Source organism: Dromiciops gliroides, chromosome 6 (genome assembly GCF_019393635.1).
Source record: "Dromiciops gliroides isolate mDroGli1 chromosome 6, mDroGli1.pri, whole genome shotgun sequence".
In the NCBI taxonomy this organism is placed as follows: Eukaryota; Metazoa; Chordata; class Mammalia; order Microbiotheria; family Microbiotheriidae; genus Dromiciops; species Dromiciops gliroides.
The window spans coordinates 180,643,025-180,661,482 of NC_057866.1; positions in this window are offsets into that span (position 1 = coordinate 180,643,025).

Below are 18,458 nucleotides of genomic sequence, written 5' to 3' on the forward strand. Positions count from 1 at the left end.
ACAGTGGATAAAGCACCGGCCCCAGATTCAGGAGTACCTGAGTTCAAATCTGGCCTCAGACACTTGACACTTACTAGCTGTGTGACCCTGGGCAAGTCACTTAGCCCCAGTTGCCTCACAGAAAGAAAGAAAGAAAGAAAGAAAGAAAGAAAGAAAGAAAGAAAGAAAGAAAGAAAGAAAGAAAGAAAGAAAGAAAGAAAGAAAGAAAGAAAGAAAGAAAGAAAGAAAGAAAGAAAGAAAAATACTGTGGAGATACAGATTGTAAGATATTTATTTGTAAGGTCCTATAATGCTTCTAAACTAATGGAGAGTCATACTTTTGGCAAGAGAGATGAGTGAGATACTGTGTATAAGCCTAGCTCCCCTTCCTCACCTCAAAGCAGCTAGAAATAAAACAAATAAACTAAAAAGTGGTAAAAGAAAGAAATCCCTACAAGAAAATCCTCATAGGAAAAAATCAGAGGAGAGACTGAGAAAATGAACTAAAAAAGTAAATCTCCTAATACAATAAGGAAATGCTATGGGATGTAGAGAGAATGTCAGGGAAAAAAAAAACTACAAAGGGAAAAGTGTAATTCTACAACAGTACAAACAAAACCCCAGAAGAGAGAATGAAATGGTCATAAGAAAACCAAGAGTGAAGGAAGTTAGGTGGTGCAGTGGATAAAGCACCGGCCCTGGATTCAGTATGACCTGAGTTCAAATTTGGCCTCAGACACTTGACACTTACTAGCTGTGTGACCCTGGGCAAGTCACTTAACCCTCATTGCCCCACAAAAACAAGAATAATAACAACAAAAACATAAGAATACCAAGAGCAGTTGGAAGGTGTAATTAAAAAAAGAAAATAATTGAAATAAGAGATAAAGAATAAAATCAGAAGCCTTAATGAAAAACTAAAAAACAGAATAAGTGGTTTACAAAGGAAATTAGAAAATCTTAATATTTCAATGAGCACTCTGAAAGAAAAAAAATGAAGAAAGCAGGATTCAATTAGTAAATGATATAACAAGAAATATTAGGAAAAGCTAAAGACAGAATAAAGTGGAAAGAATGCATCAGCTCACTCTACATATATGCATGTATATATATGCACATATATGTATATTTTTTAATATAGAAATCAACACTCAAACACTGACATGTTTTGACTAAGGAAGTCAAAGACAGAAGGAAAATTCCTATACAAAGAAAACTATAGCAGCACTTTTTAGGGTTTAAAATTTTTTTGGAACAAATTATGGTATAGTGTAAGGGTGGAGAGTTTTACCCCCACCCCAATTAATGTTAACACATAAGGCCCAGACTTCTTGATTGAATCTATCAATCAAAGGTGTAAACTTGGTAAGATCTGGCCCTTTCTTAATCAGTTTGGGAAGGGAAAAGTGCTTTGATGATTGAATGAAGATAGATGACACCACAAAGAAAATGTCTTATAATTGGTTGAAAGAATCAAACATACCTCTGGGCCTATTATAACGTAGCAAGCCAATTCATTATCTGGTATTCCAACATCAGGACTTTCTAATGCTAGGGCAACTTCAGCCAAGCACCTGAGAGGAAATCATTTGGGATGAGAATCTCTGCCTCACCCACTACTAACACACACACACACCCTTCCCCTATTCTCAAGAAATTGTGTGAGTTTGGGGCATCTATAATTAGACCCATGAGAGAGGTCCTAGTAGCAACCAGATCAAGTATCAATTTCTGTTCTGAGAAGTGAGAGATATAAAGAAAGCAAATAGACCCTTTGATGAAAGGTAACTTCATGAAAAGATTCTAAAAGGCACAAACCCTCAGAACTCAGACTAGAGTTACACTTAAGGGGAAATTGATAAGAATTCCATAAAAGGAAAAAAAACTTCAAGTAATCAGGAGCTATATAAGTTTACCCTTTGGCCACGAGCTCCCTAAATTTGAGTCTACTCTCCCCAGGGTCTTCAAGTGTTCAAGAGAAAATGAAAATGTATCATCAGTTTGGAAAGGGAGGATGTTTTTGTAGCAACTGTAATTGCTATACTTTTGTCAGTGAATATCCATTTTGGAAACACTAACTGATGCGAACTTAGTGGTCGTTTTGGGAACTACATCAGATTGGGGCTCATGAGTGATAGTACTAGAAATCCCAACACTTCAGGGCAACCCCTATAACCCCTAGAAAAGAGAATTGGGTAGCTATTCACTAGGGCGTTTGTGTCAAACTAAAATAGAAAGTAATCCCTGTGAGTCACATATTGACTTAGAAAAATCACAAATTAACACAATCTAAGTTGTGGTATTTTTATTTATTTTGTTAAACATTTGACAATTACATTTTTATCTGGTCCAGGCTCTTCTCAGTAAATTTGACACCTCTGCCTATGAGAGGACTGAACTTGCCAATACCAATTGGAATTTGAAGAATGAGAAAAGAGTGGGTGCTACATATGAATGGAATGGAAGATTATTGTGCCATAAGTGGGTGGGGGGGGAAGGAACAATTGAGGTAAATATGGGAAGATTTATATGATCTGATGTAGGGCAAACTAAGAAGACTGAGAGAATAATTTATGCAGTGACCACAAAAATTTAAAGGAAAACAGAATTGAGAGATATCAGAACTTTGATCAGTACAAAGCACATTCCTCTAGGATGAGAAGTGGTGGCCTATGGGTATGGAATTAGCCATATATTTTTAGACATAACCAATGTGCTCATTTGTTTTGTTTAACTCTACATCATTTGTTGGGAGAAGGGGAAGTTACTGTAAAATGATAGTGATAGAAAAGGCATCAAGAAAGCACTCGTTTAAAATAATGACAATAATAAAGAAAATAGATCCTGAAGAGAGGATCTAAGAATCATTGGTCTCTCAGGAAAACATGATGAAACAAATCAGAATGACATACTTCTGGAAACTGTAAAGGAAAATTGCTCAGAATTAATGGAATGCGAGGACACATCTACATAGAATAGATAGAATCCAAAGTAACGCATCAGAGAAGAGCCACAAGTTGAACTCAGCCCAAATGTGGTAGTAGCAAAGGCCCAGAACTCCTAAGTTATATAGAAAATATTGAATCTAGCCAAAGACAGACCATTTACCGAAGAAAGTCATCAGAATCATCCAAAACTATTTACCTCTAAGGGAAAAAGGGAGAAAGACTACACACATGATTTTCCCATACCAGAAACTCCTGGAGGAAGAAACTTCTAATAATGCAGATCAACACCTTCTGTGCAACTTCTCATTTTACAAAATCACCTAGACCATAGAGTTTAAGTGACTAGCCAAGCCAATGGGGTGAAAAGGGGAAGGGGAGCAGGAATCAAAGCTTTCTTGGCTTCAAGGCTGGATGATCTACAATCAGTATATAATAATACTTCTGCAAAACTAATCTAAAACTGTTTTATAGTATTTTATTTTTTCCAATTATTTGTAAAAATTATTTTAGCATTAATTTTTACAAAATTTTGCATTCCAAATTTCTCTCTCCCTCCCTTCCCCTCTTCTAAAAACAGGAAACAATTTTATTTAAGTTATATATATACAATCATGTAAAACATATTTCCATATTGGTCAGAGTTGTGAAAGAAGAAACAGACCAAAAGGAAAACACACATGTACACACACACACACACACGCACACAATAAAGTGAAAATAGTTTGCTCTGATATGCATTTAGAGTCCATCAGTTCTTTCTTTGGATGTGGATAGCATTTTCCATAATAAGTCCTTTGTAATTGTCTTGGATTGTATTTCTGAAAGGAGCTAAGTCATTCATAATTGATCACACAAACCGTGTACAATGTTCTCCTGGTTCTGTTCATTTCACTTTGCATCAATTCATAAATTTTTCTAGGTTTTCTGAAATCTGCATGCTAATCATTTCTTATAGAACAATATTTCATTACATTCATATACCACAGCTTGTTCAGCCATTCCCTAATTGATGGGCATTGACTCAATTTCCTTTTTTTTTTTTTGCCACCACAAAAAGAGCTGCTATAAATATTTTTGTACATGTGGGTCCTTTTTCCTTTTGATAATCTCTTTGGGATACAGATCTAGTAGAGGTATTGCTGGATCAAAAGGTATGCACAGTTTGATTGCTTAATCCAGAACTATTGACTAATGAAAAGAAAGAAAAATTGGAATTAAATATACTGAAGAACAAAGTTGAGCATAATCCTACAGCACAGAAAAATGAACTTGTAATAGAGCTGATGTGTTCCTGCATTCTTTTTTAGAAAACACAAGTATGAATGAAAAGCATTTATTAAGCACTTAGTATGTGCAAAGGACTATGCCAAACCATGGGGATGTGTGTGTGTGCATGCACACACATACATATATATATATATATATATATATATATATATATATATATATATATATATGTATGTATAAATACACACTACATATATATACTTTTGCTTACATATTCTATGTGTGTGCTGTAATATGTAAAAGACATACATATATTATACAATTAGAAGTATAATGAAATAAACATTATAAAAGAAGTCAATTATACTGAAATACAGTTATCAAAATGTTTCTTAAAAAAAAAAAAAGTTCATGGACCCCAGCTTAAGAGTTGTTTACAACTCAATTATTTTAAGCAATACAAACAGAAGTTATCTAGTGTTCATCTGGAAGGAAAGAAAGGAAAGAAGGAAGGAAGGAAGGAAAGAAGGAAGGAAGGAAGGAAGGAAGGAAGGAAGGAAGGAAGGAAGGAAGGAAGGAAGGAAGGAAGGAAGGAAGGAAGGAAGGAAGGAAGGAAGGAAGGAAGGAAGGAAGGAAGGAAGGAAGGAAGGAAGGAAGGGAGAGAGGGAGGGAAGATCTTTGTAACAATTAGAAGTGTGCAAAGGTAAAATGTGCTAACTCAGTAGGTAGTGAATCTATTCACTGGAATTTTTCAAGTTAAACCTGAATTTCTACTTGTTAGGGTAATTTCTACTTGTACAGGGGAATTGCTATTCAGATATGTGTTGAGCTAATGATAACTGAGATCCTGTCAACCTTGTAGATTTTACTTTTTTTTTCCTGATATTTAAGTAAAATTGGCTCTTGGCCGGGGATAATTTAAATTTATCAAGGCCCAGCCAAGATACATTTCCTTAAAGAGTCACAGATCTGATTTAAAAAAAAAAAACAACTTTGAATTGAAAATATAGGGGAAAGGTACACAAGTCAGATACCAAAGAAAGTCATAAGTATGCTCTAGAAAGAAAAAATATCAGTAAAGAGGGGCAGTAATTCTCAAGATATAATCAGTATATAGAAGAGGTATAGTTAGAGCCAATGTCTATCTATCCACAAACACAGAGTAGGCATAATAATGAAGGTGAATGAAAAAGCTTAACACAAGAAGCTAAGTTCATCCTAATGAATATCACTGGGATTTGGAAGGATGGAAGAAATTCCTTGGATGTGTCTATGAAAAAATAATCATCATTTAAAATGGACGATCTGTATATGTATAAGTGGTGGGTCTTTTTTACGTAAAGACAAGTGGAGAGAGAAACAGAAGCAATTTTTAGTAAAACTACAATTCAGACTACCCAGTCAGAGGGAAGATTTGAAATATAAATTTGGAAATCAGATCCCAAACCCATCACAGAAGTGTGATATAATCATGGGGACTTGAGCTATCCAGAATTCTGTCATAGGTCTCTTTTCTAAAAACAGAACAGCTGACAAGTTACTGACTTACCTTAATGATTTCATTTTTTAAAATACATAGAAAGTGACAAGAGAAATACTTATTCTTGACCTGGTTCTGACCAATAAGGTAGAACTAGTTGCCAAAGAAGAAAAAATTGGAAAAGAAGTGGTAAAACCATCTTTTAGTTTATGAAAACTAAAAAAAAAAAAGGGAAATTCTGAACCTAGTCTGACATACAATCTAGATTACAGGAGGGCAGATTTCAAAGAGTACAGAATAAGGAGAAGCATCCCATGGGCTAAAATTTTAAAGCAGAAATTGATCCCAGAGGTATAGGATGCTCTCAAGAACAAAAATCTGATGACTCTATCTCAAGACACTAATGAATATACACAGAGGACTCCTGGACCAACTAAGATTCAAAAACAAAAACAAAAACAAAAACCTGTACAGAAGATTGAAGCAAGGGTAGGTAACTAAGGATGGATACAAGAATGGTCAACCATTTCAAAATAGTGTTAGAAGCACTATATCTCACAGCAAGCTAAGTTTGGCAAAGAATGCTAAGGATAACAGCATATGATTTTTTAGCTCTCCTGAGAGAAGAGTTAGATCAAATCAACAAGCATTTATTAAATGCCTACTATGTGCCAGGTTCTTTGCTAAGCAATGGAAATACAAAGAAAGGCAAAAAACAAACAAAAAACCAGTGCCACATGCAAACAAGTATGTACAAACAAGATATACACATGATAAACTGGAGACAATCTCAGGGGGAAAACACATTAGCATTAAGGAAGACCTGGAAAGGCTTCTTGGGGATAATAGGATTTGAGGTATGGAGTAAGAACATTCCAGATATGGGATAAAATAGGTGAAAATACCCAATTGGAAGAGGGTGTCACTATATGTTAAAGTGTATGAAGAGGAATAAGTATAAGAAGATTGAAAATGTGGAAAAGGTCCAGATTATAAAGAGATGTGAATGCCAAACAGGATTTTATATTTGATTCTAGAGGTAATAGAGGGCTACTAGAGTTTATTGAATGGGAGGTCCCAGATATCTAACGGGACCAATGCAGATAGAGAGAAGGTAAAATTATTCAACTCTTTTTTTGTTTCTGTTTTCTTTAGTCAGTCAATAATTATGTATTAAGTGCCTACCATGTGCCAGAAACTATGTTAAGTTCGAGGGAGACAAAGGAAGGCAAAAGACAGTCTTTGCTTTCAAGAAGCTCATGATTTTTAACAAGGAAAATTATATTCAGACTGGGAAAATAGAATAGTGTAATTGAATGTATTAATTTGATCATTGACAATGCTATGCTAAGGTTTAGTAAAAATCCAGCAATTCAAACAGATAAAGAAGAGAATCCAGCTTTCCAGAACAGAGTCCAGAGTCCAGAGCCCAGTTTTCCAGACCAGAATCCAGCTTCCTCCTGATGACATCTTACCACTTCAAGAAGACAAGAGAACTCAGAGACTTTATATAAATAGTTTTTATTTTGTTAGTTTTTGTTATCTCCTTCTGCTATTATATACCATCTGTAACATGTACTCTCTGCAGAGGTCCTCCCTCTGCAAGACCAATGTCAAGGCATCACATTCATGAGGGACTGTCCCTCTGGACAAAACTTTTCTCTCTCCCTTTTCTATATTGATATTAACATATTATTAGTTAGCACAGGATATTATTTTTGGCTGTTTCATTGAGCAAACTCATTAATTTTTCAAATGAAACAAAGCGGGGAATGTGGTAAAAATTATTTGTGGTAAAGATATATATCAGAAGTTTTAGCTGAATCATTTGAGAGATTGTGTATGCTACTGAAACAGCTTTTGAAGGACCTCTTTTTGGGGGGAGGAGAATGCAAGGAACTTCCGGGACGCAGACTTAAAAGTGAGGGCAGGAACAGAAGTTCTCCCTCTGTGATGGTGAATTTAGCAACAACAGAGTGGGATTGAAAAGAATGCATGTGGTTTGGTGTTCAATCTTTTCAGAGATTCGCGGTCTGGTGGGCAGTTTGGGATTTGGTCTAAGATTATTCATTTGTATTTCTCCTTCCTTATTTCCCTAATTGGTTTCAACTCTTGTTATCTAATTAATTCCCAAGCAATAAAATAAAAAAACTGATCCATCATAGATTAAAGCTCAGTGGCTCCTTTTTCTTAAGGAAAGTTAAAGGGGGAGATTAATTTGGCTCTCACAATAGAAATGGTTAAAGAATTGTCAAAACTCAAGAGAAGCAAGGAGCTGTACTAAATGAGTTCTGGTCACCAGAAAGGATAAACTTTATTCCAGGGACTTGGGGGTGGGGAGTTGCCAGAAAGGAAAGTATGTGACTAATTAACTATCAGTGATCTTTCTGTAAAAATTATGGATGATGGAGGGAGAAAAATTTGGAACTAAAAATCTTGTGAAGACAAATATTGAAAACTATCTTTACTTATAACTGAAAAATAATACAATACTTTTGTGATTTAAAAAAATTATGGATGATGGAGAAGATGGTTTGGGATTCGAAGTGGACATACCTTAAGTCTATTTTCAAAAGACAGAAGGTGGAAAGCCATGAGCACATCTTTAATTCCTCGCAAAATTTTAAGACCTGTTATTAAAGAGATGGCTTTTTAGCATTCAGAAAAGGAAGAAATGAACACTAAAAGCCATCACAAGTTAATCAAGAATTGGTTGCTCCAGATTAAACTTACACCTTCTCTTGATAAGATTTGTTGTTTGGTTCTTTTCAGCCGTGTCTGATTCTTTGTGACCCCATTTGGAGTTGGAGTGACTTACCCAAAGTGACACATCTAGTAAGTGTCTGAAGCCAGATTTGAATTTAGGAAGATGAATCTTCCTGACTCCAGGCACAAAACTGCAACACCTAGCTAGGTACCTGTTTAATAAGATTATTGATCCAATACATAAAGGAAATAATTGGTTTCAGCAAGGAATTTTGAAAAGTTCTTAACCAGATGTTTCATTTCTCCTTGATATTATTATTACTTCCAGAATTATTCATTTGGTGATAACATAACTATGGCAACTAGGTGTCACAGTGGATATAGCACATGGCCTAGAATCAGGAAAACCTGAGTTCAAATCTGGCCTGAGGTACTTACTAGCTGTGTGATCTTAGACAAGTTAATTAATCTCATCAGTCTACTTAAATATAAAATGAGAGTCATCATGGCACTTACTTCCCAAGTTTGTTGTAAAGATCAAATTAGATAATATTTGTAAAGTGCTTAGCATAATGCCTGGCATACAGTAGGTCCTTAATCAATACTTATTCCTTTCCCTCCTTCACCCATAAAAATATGTTAAGCTTTACTTCAGGGTATCAATCTACTTAAAGATTAGTTTGATATCCTGTTGGAAAGCAGAAAACTAACACTTCCAAAATGTATTAGGATGGCGAAGATGACTCTGATTTGGTTCCTAGTTTTTCAAGCCACAATTGGGAAAGAGACAAAATATCCAACAAATGATAGAATGGGGAGGGATTTCTCCCATTCACCTAGGCAAATGTCATTATAGTGTAGTATTGAATATAAAAATATGCAAATATTCTACTACCTATATGATCTTGGACAAGGCAATTCCTCTTTTTTTTTTCAGTGAGGTAATTGGTGTTAAGTGACTTGCCCAGGGTCACACAGCTAGTTAAGTGTTAAGTGTCTGAGGCCAGATTTGAACTCAGGTACTCCTGACTCCAGGGCTAGTGCTCTATCCACTGTGTCCCCTAGCTGCCCCCCAATTCCTCTTTTTTAACTTCAATTTTCTCATCTAAAAGAGATTGGTATAGATTATCTCTGATGCCCCTTCTATCACTAAATGCTATAATCTTGAGATTTTATATTTTGGGGGGCAAAATGACAAAGTGTGGTTCAGTCTATAATTAAGTCAATTCTCTCCCTCAGGTTGTATGTGGGACTTTCTCAGGAGGGTCTTGTCCTTGTCTGTGTCCTCTTATAAAAGCTCTATAGATAATAGTTCACCTAAATGAATTTATGTTTGAATGAGTGAACAGACCTAAAGAATAGCAATGACAGGATCTACATCTCTTAGGGAAAGGGAAGGGAAAGTCTCAATAGGGTACTTGAAGACTCAAAGGGAAGTCTTTAATGGGATGCTCTAGCATCTGTCCTTGGCCCTGTGCTGTTCAACATTCGTATTAATAACTTGGATGAAGGCTCATATAGCACGCTTTTCCAAGTTTAAAGTGACAAAAAAGCAGGAGGGAATAGTTTAATGCCTTGGACCACAGAAGAGATTTAGGAAGAAGCACAACAGGCTGGAAAAATTAGACAAATATACTAAGGTGAAATTTAATGGAGATAAGGCAAATTCTTACACTTGTATTAAAAAAAAAAAACACAATTGGAAGAGTATAGGATGGAAATGGGGCCTGAACTGATTTGACATAAAAAACCATTCACTTGACACAGATCAAACACTTTAGGCTGAATCTGAGTCAACAGTATGACATAGAAGCCAAAAAAAAAAAATCAATGCCATATTAGGCTGAATTTATAGAAACACAATGTCAAAAATGACAGTGATTTCCCTTCAGTATTTTACACTGGTCAATCACAATCTGCAGTATTATATTCAGATCTGGGCACCATATTTCAGAAAGTACATTGACAAAGAAGAGTACATCCAAAGAAGAGCAATGAGTTGGTAATGGTTTGTCAGACCCTTCCTAGGAGTAGAGGAAACAGTGATTTAATTACTTATCCCTGAAAAATTTATAAAAAACAGGGGTGGGGGCAGCTAGATGGTGCAGTAGATAGAGCACTGGCCCTGGATTCAGGAGTACCTGAGTTCAAATCCAGCCTCAGACACTTAACACTTACTAGCTGTGTGACCTTGGGCAAGTCACTTAACCCCAATTGCTTCAAAAAAAAAAACAGGGGTGGGCATGGGTATATCTGTGGTGGCATAGGAGGTTTATTCCCTTGTCATGATTGATGATCAAGGAAGGGGTCTAGAGAATCCCAGAGACAGATTGGTTATAGAAGGGTGAGATGTATTCACCCTCAGTCAAGTCAGCTCTCCCCTAGGGCTCACTGAGTTGATCCTGTCCCTCAGACTGTAAATAGGACTGCTCAGAAGGGTTTTATCCTTTTGTCTGTTTCCTCTTATATATGCTCTATGGGAACGAGAAGATATTGTGGTGTCACTGCAAGATGAGCAGGATGAATATCCCCTCTACAGATGTGATCTAACCATGTGTCTTCCCAGTGGGTACCCTCCATTTGTGTGTCCTGGTCACATGTGCTCCCTTTATGTCCATTTATGTCCATTCTTTCTACTAACAACTGTTGCATTGGAAAGGAAAATAACTCCTCTGAAAGCTTACTGTAAGACTCAATTGAGGGGCAGGTAGGCAGTGCAGTGGATAGAGCACCAGCCCTGGAGTCAGGGAACCTAAGTTCAGATCCAGCCTCAGACACTTGACACTTACTAGTTGTGTAACCCTGGGCAAGTCACTTAACCTCAACTGCCTCATAAAAAACAAACAAACAAAAAGACTCAATTGAGCCATTGTACCAAGAGCATATAGATAGGAAGCTGGGAAGATAACAAAGAGATACACAATGGAACAGATTTCCTAGAGTTTCTGTAGTGATATACTATAATTATCTGTGACAAGAAAATCAGGATGACTGTGCTGATACCTGAGTACCCACATAAGAGAAAGTAAAAATGACATTTAAGAAGATCAAATCAGGGAAAGCAGCTAGACCTAACCAAGGACATCTTGAAGAAATCAGTTCCAGAAGCTACACAATTTTTAAAAATATTGATTTATCAGTTTTCAAGCTATCTCAAACAGGAGAGAAGAGGAAAAAACCTTAGAAATTGTATTGTTACCAAAAAAAATAGTCAAACAAATTTCAGAAACTACCCATCAGTATCCTTGCTTTCTCATCTCTACCAAATTTGTATTAGTATCAACGTGTCCAGGTTATCCTTGATTTATATATATACATAGAATATTATCTGTGAAAACCCACTAGTTCCCTTCTCATATACATATATATATGTATATATATTTATGTGTGTACATATGTATGTATACATGTATATATGTATACACACATATAAATATATATATACATGTATATATGTATGTATATGAGAAGGAACTAGTGGGTTTTCACAGATAATGTTCTACAAATCTTTATAGCAATACAGTTATCTAAAAGATACAGAGAATAGCAACAGGGGGAAAATCACTTAACCTTCTGGTGCTGCAGGCAACCATTCTTTCTTAGAAAAAGACTTTAAGTTGCAGAGTAATTGCAGATCACTGTTGGTAGGAGTCTCTCCTCACCAGGTTGTTGCCTCTACCTATGAAATCACACATCTAAATGAAGAAAAAAATTAAACTCCTTATTAAAATCAAATTAGTGTTTGTTTGAAAGTTACAAAAATTTTAAAATAACTCATTTGGCATTTTTAATATCAAGTTACTTTACAAAGTAAAAAATAAATAGCTAAAAAGCTTCAAAATCACAGCAAGGACTACAAGATGGATGTGAAACTGATTGAGGATGTCTCCGTGGAGTTTAATTGAAAATGTATCAGTGCTTCTTACTTCTCACTTGGTCATTACAAATTCAATAATGAAGAATTGCTTAAAACCAGCAGCATTTAGAATCCTTTACGGAATGCATTTCTTTTAACTTTGCATTAACAAGTTTTCACTGCCTTAAGAATTCATGTAGTTTTTTAAAGAAGTAATTTGCTGTACACAAAAATTAGGTGTGGGATGTTCAAGCATCTAAAAAATAGTTCACTGGACAGAGCTAGCCTTGGAGTCAGGAAGACCTGAATTCAAAATATGATCTCAGATACTTACTGGGTGTGTCATAACCTCTATTTGCCTCAGTTTCTTCAAACATAAAATGGAGATAATAATAGCGCCTACCTCTCAGGGTTATTGTGAGCATCAAATGAGATAATTGTAAAGCACTTAATACAGTGCCCAACACCTAGTAGGTATAAATACTTATTCATTTTCCCTTTCTCTCTTCCTCTAAGAAAAGAAAAACTGACAGGCCAACTCTAAGATCAAAATGGTCCAGACTACTGACTCTCCAAGACTATAGGATGCAGAGCAATTGCTGATGTACATTGGTAAAGGAAGTTTTCCTATCAAGTGGCTGCCTACACCAACTAAATTGATTAAATCATATATCTAGACCAAAAACAAACAAGCAAAATATATAGAGAATACAAGATCCAGGGGGCATATGCTATTTGTTATTTACAAAAGTATTTGACTCTGCAGAGCAAAGTTAAGCCTGAAAGGCATTTTCCTAACAAGTTATCCCTGGGACAGGCAGTGGGCCTGGAGTCAGGAAGACTTGAGTTTAAGCCTGGCCTCAAAGACTTACCTGCTATGTGACCCTGGGCAAGTCACTTCAACATCTGCCTACCTCAGTTTCCTCAGCTATAAAATAGCAATAATAATCACACTTACCTCTCAAGGTTGTGAGAATCAAGTAAGATATTTTACGCAAGATAAATTACTCAAGAGACAAACAGGGTTTTTTTAAGCATGATTTTTTTAGGAGGGAGAGAACACATAGTAGGCACATAGTAGGTGCTTAATAAATGTTTGTTCTCTTCCCCTTGCCCATGATCATACAAGGTTTTCCTTGAGAGTTACAACAATAGAGGTAACTCATTACAGATCCTCTAAGTTTTCACTTTTTAAAAGAGCATTTAACAAGGAGATCTGTCTTCACCAACATTATTTGCTACTGTTGATCAGAGATGTTCTATGGAAATTCCAAATAGAAAAGCAAGTTCTTATAGATGGAGAAATCATCCTGCTTCTCTTCTTTGTGGATGACATTTTGTTGATTTCTGCCAGCCCCAGAATATGAAAGGGTCTCCTGAAAGAGACTGACCTGGCAAATGCACAGGGCATAACTGAGTGGCTATAGAAGCCATATTGACCACATTATGAGATACAGTTGGTTGGGCAGCCCATTAATTCAGTCCAACTGTACATCTGGACAGACACTGCAGCTGAACAATGAACTGGACCCAGAATTGAATGGGAGGAGGAGAGTGGCTTGCATTGTTTTGGGGAAATTGCTGTCCTTTCACTTATCCCAAGCTGCTCTTTGACACAAAAAACCATCTTTTTAATACCAATGCTCTTCTGATGATGCTATATAACTGCAAATCATTGAAATTGCAGATGACCCAAAGGGCACTGAGTGATGCATGGTGGGTATAATCAGACCACATCGTGCTTCCAACAATAACTTGTGTATAAGAATTGGTGCAAACTCCATTATAAAGGAGATACATGAATTGAAAGGAAAGTAGGTTCATCTTATAACCAACCCCAGATGGATGACCAAAGTTCTGTATGATAATCATGAAATATTGAGAAAACTAGCAGAAGGGCTCCAGCTTAATGGGCTAGTTTTCTACAGAGTAATTATAAGCAGGCACAGATAAAGACAAGACCCTCTTGAACAGTTCAACATATACTCAGAGGCAGAGAATTGAGTCAACAGTGGACTGAGTCCAAGGGCAAAATTGACTTGGCAGGTACCTCAGACATGCCACCTTCCTCTTCTATAACCAGCCAGGCCCTGATATTCTACTGACCTCTCCTTTGACCCATGCCTTGACCATCAGGCATGACCAGGAAATTGATCTGCTCTAACATCACAGATATGTCCACGCCCACCCCCTGTTCTACATATATTTCTCAAGGATGGATAATCAAATCACCATTACCTCTGTTCTAGGGAAGGGTCTGATAAACTACTGTCCTCTGGCTCCTCTCAAGAGTACCTAGGATTCTGAGTTGTAAGTTGCCTAAGTTGATGTTCCCTTCCTACCACTACTTCCTGATACCTTATACCTGTCCATGCCAACCCTATCCCTTCAGCATCCCTGTGGCACCCTCCTCTACTTTTCTTCTAGGACTCCTTTTCTATTATTAACAAACTGCCCTTCATACTAGCCCCCTAGACACTATTGTTTGTATTTTATACTTAATTATATGTGGACTTGCTTCTCCCCAATAGAATGGAAGCCCTTTGAGGTCAGGGACCTTTTCCATTGTCTTTGTATACCCATCCTAGAATAACACCCAGAACACTGTAGGTACTTAACAAATGCCTAGTGAATTGAATTTAAGCAAATTAAAAGGATGGACCAGAATAAGAAGGCAACAGATGAAGATTTTCACTAATGAAGGGAGTAGCCACATGAGAAAAATAATTTTTTTCACACAGAAAAGAAATGGTTTAAAGCTTGACTATAGGATAGCTAAATGGTATTTCTACTTTCTTTTCTTTCATTTTTTCCTGTTGCTTCCTCTTTTTAAATATCTATCTATTCTCTTCTTTGTACCCAAATTCTAATAAGAGCCTCTCTACCAAATAATCCCTTCTTTTCTCTAACTTACATCTACTTCATGTGGTAACTGTGAGAAATAATAAGATTAAACAACAATAATAGGACCAAGTTTCAATTTAATTTGACATGTGCTGAACATGTAAGTACTGAGCAAACCTCCAGGCACTGGAGAATACAAGAATCCTTGACTAGGATTTTCAAAGATAGAAGGGCAACAGGGAAATATTTCAGATGGTGTAGACACCATTAGCAAACATTTGAAGACAGAATGTGAAGGAGAACAGGAAGTATACCATTCTAATATACTAGTCTCAGGGCTTCTATTGAGAGGTATATGGGAATAATAAGAAAGTTAGGTAAAAAGGTAGAATCAGAGTCTGGATAGTTCTTAGCTGTGGTTAATCAATTCATTTTTAATAGTAGTTATCAAGCTCCTTAAAGTTTTCAAAGTACTTTACAAATTTTAGTCCATTTTATTCACATAACAATCCTGGAATAGAGTGATATTTTAATCCTAATTTTATAGATGATGAAACAGAAGCAGACAGTAAATAAATGATTTGTGCTGAGGGTCCCCCAACTAGTAAGTATTTAAGGATGAATTTTGATGATAATCTTCCCAGTATGGGAAGGGAAAAAATGTAAATGCCAAGCTAAAATTTTAGGAGCCACTGAAAATGCTTGAGAAGAGGAACAATATGTCCAGATATGCTGCAGGAAGATTATTTTGTCAAGAATATAAAGGATAGTTTAGAGAAAGGAGAGAATTTGAAGCTAAGTCTAATTCAAATACTATCGAAAAAATTGAGGGTAATGAGGGTTTGAATGAGAGTGGTAATCATGTGACCAGAGAGAAGTGGGTAGGTACAAGATGGATAGTTGAGGTAGAATAGACAAGACTTGGCAACTAATTGGATATCACAGGAGTGAGGGAGAAAGGACATTAGCACTCTCAAAAGTAGAATAGGCCATCTCAAGTATAATGGTTTCCCCACTATTTGTGATCTTCAAGTGGGGGCCATATGACCACTTATTGGGTATATTATATTAGGAACTCCCTATGGCTAAAATGGATTACAAATTCTTGTAACAATTTTGTGATTCTATGAAAATTCAAGAATAATGGCAAATTTTCAAATCTGAGTGTTTAGAAGATTGCGGGGCCCCCAGAGAAATAGAATGTAAGGAGTACTGAAAAATAGCCCACATGCATACACTTAAGGATTTGCAAATTGCCTCCATGGTTGTTAACATTCCTTCCTGTAGCGGTCCCTATTCCCCCTATCTAATTTAATTTTTCTAATAGCCAAGTGTATAGAAATGAAGTAACTGAGGTTTGTCAGAATCCTGTAACATAAGCAGGTAAATAACTGTTCTTGTGGAGACAATGGAGACATGTGGACAAGATGATAATGCAATTCTGAACATTCAGAAGTGTTTGAATGGCAATATTGAAAGAGTTTTTCAATGGTTCAATGTCACCTTGGCAGCTAGTCTTCAGCAGAATGCCTGAGGGATCTGTGTTTGACCCTGTGCTGTTGACTATTCTTATCATGGGCTTGGATAAAAGGATAAATGACATACTTATCATATTCACAGAGGACACAAAGGGAGGAGGGTTTAGCTAATACCCTAAATGGCAAAATAGGGTTCCAAAATGATCTTGAAAGTTTAGGTTACTGGACTGAATCTAGTAAGATGAATGCAATAGGGATAAATGTAAAATCTTATATTGGGTTCAAAAAAATCAGTTTCACAAGTATAGGATTGGAGAGACGTGGTTAGATAGCAGCTTGTCTAAAACAAATTCTGTGGATTTTAGTGGATTGCAACTTTTAAAATGTCAGCACTGTGTAATAGTAGCAAAAAAAAAAAGCTAGCTCCATCATGGGCTGTATTAAGACATAATTTTAAGAAATAAAGAGGCAATAGTACCTCTATACTCTGCCCTAGTCATTCCACATAAGAAATATCATATATTTCTCGGTGCTATAGTATAGAAGACATTAGTAAGCGAGAGAGCATCCGGAAGAGTGTAAACAGGAAGTCAAAGAGCCTTGAGTTCATGAGGATTAGTTGAAGGATCCTCAAAGAACACCTAGAGAAGAGATGACTTAGGGGAAACTGAGAGCTATCTTCAAGTTTTTGAAAGGCCATTGTGTGGAAGAGGGATTAAATTTGTTGTTTGCCCTAGAAGACAAAACCTGGATCAGGGGCTTAAGGTGCAAAGAGGCAAATTTAAGCTTAATGTCAGGAAAAAAACAAAAAACTAAAACTTCCAACAATTAGCATTATCAAAGGGGAATGGACCATCTTAAGAGGTGGTTGGTTCCTTGTCATTGGAGGACTTTAAGTAAAAGACTGGATGACTACTTGTCAGGTGTGTTATAATGAACATTCTTTTTAAGCAGATGTTGGAGTAGATGGACACTATGGTCCCTTCTAGTAATTCTGTGATTATAAATAGATAATCACAGATAAATTTTGTGATCCTGTAATTAAATGAGTAAAATATATTTACTCATATGAGCAAAATATATGAATGTTAATGTGTAGATTTAAGGATATCTACTTTGAGTGACATTAAAGGTTAAAGGTCGAAAGGATCAAGAAAATTTTCTAGTCAAATCTCTTCATTCTACAGATGTGGAAACTGAGGCCCAGAGATGTAACCAGTAGTACAAGGTCACATTTTTTTATTTACACTTGTAAGCAACAGTCCTAGGACTCAAAAGAATAAATCTCCTGATATCTGAAACTGACAAAGCATTTTCTACTAACATTTCCTATTTCTTAACTGAGTTCTGAACAGGTAATATTGGCATATGACTAACAGGTGAGAATTGCCCTGTACAGAGGCATATAAATGCCCAGATCATAATGTAATTAAGGGGATAGAGGGAGATTTGTTGACTAGGCAACTCTTGATTAGTTAAGTTTACCCAACTCACTCAATTAGATTATAGAATATGAGGGGCTGGTACACCTATCAAAGCCCCTTTCAGATTCTGAGCTCATCATATTATACCTTTTAAAGAGCTGCAAGACCTTGAATTGCTCAGACCCTGAGTGATATATTTGCAGATTTTTGTAAAGAGTGTGAATGGGAGTGACCCATTCACAGCTTATAATGTAAGTGTGAAGAAGTATTTACACCTCGTTGCTCTTTCAAGGGATACAAATTTCTTTATCAATTTGATAAAATTATATTGTAGCTAGTCATCGTCTTGCTGAGGATCAGCTACACTGCTAGTGTCCTTGAAAAAGCCAGCCAGTTCTGTAGACTTTAGAAGTCATCCGGGGCAGCTAGGTGGCACAGTGGATAGAGCACTGGCCCTGGATTCAAGAGCACCTGAGTTCAAATCCGGCCTCAGACACTTAACATTTACTAGCTGTG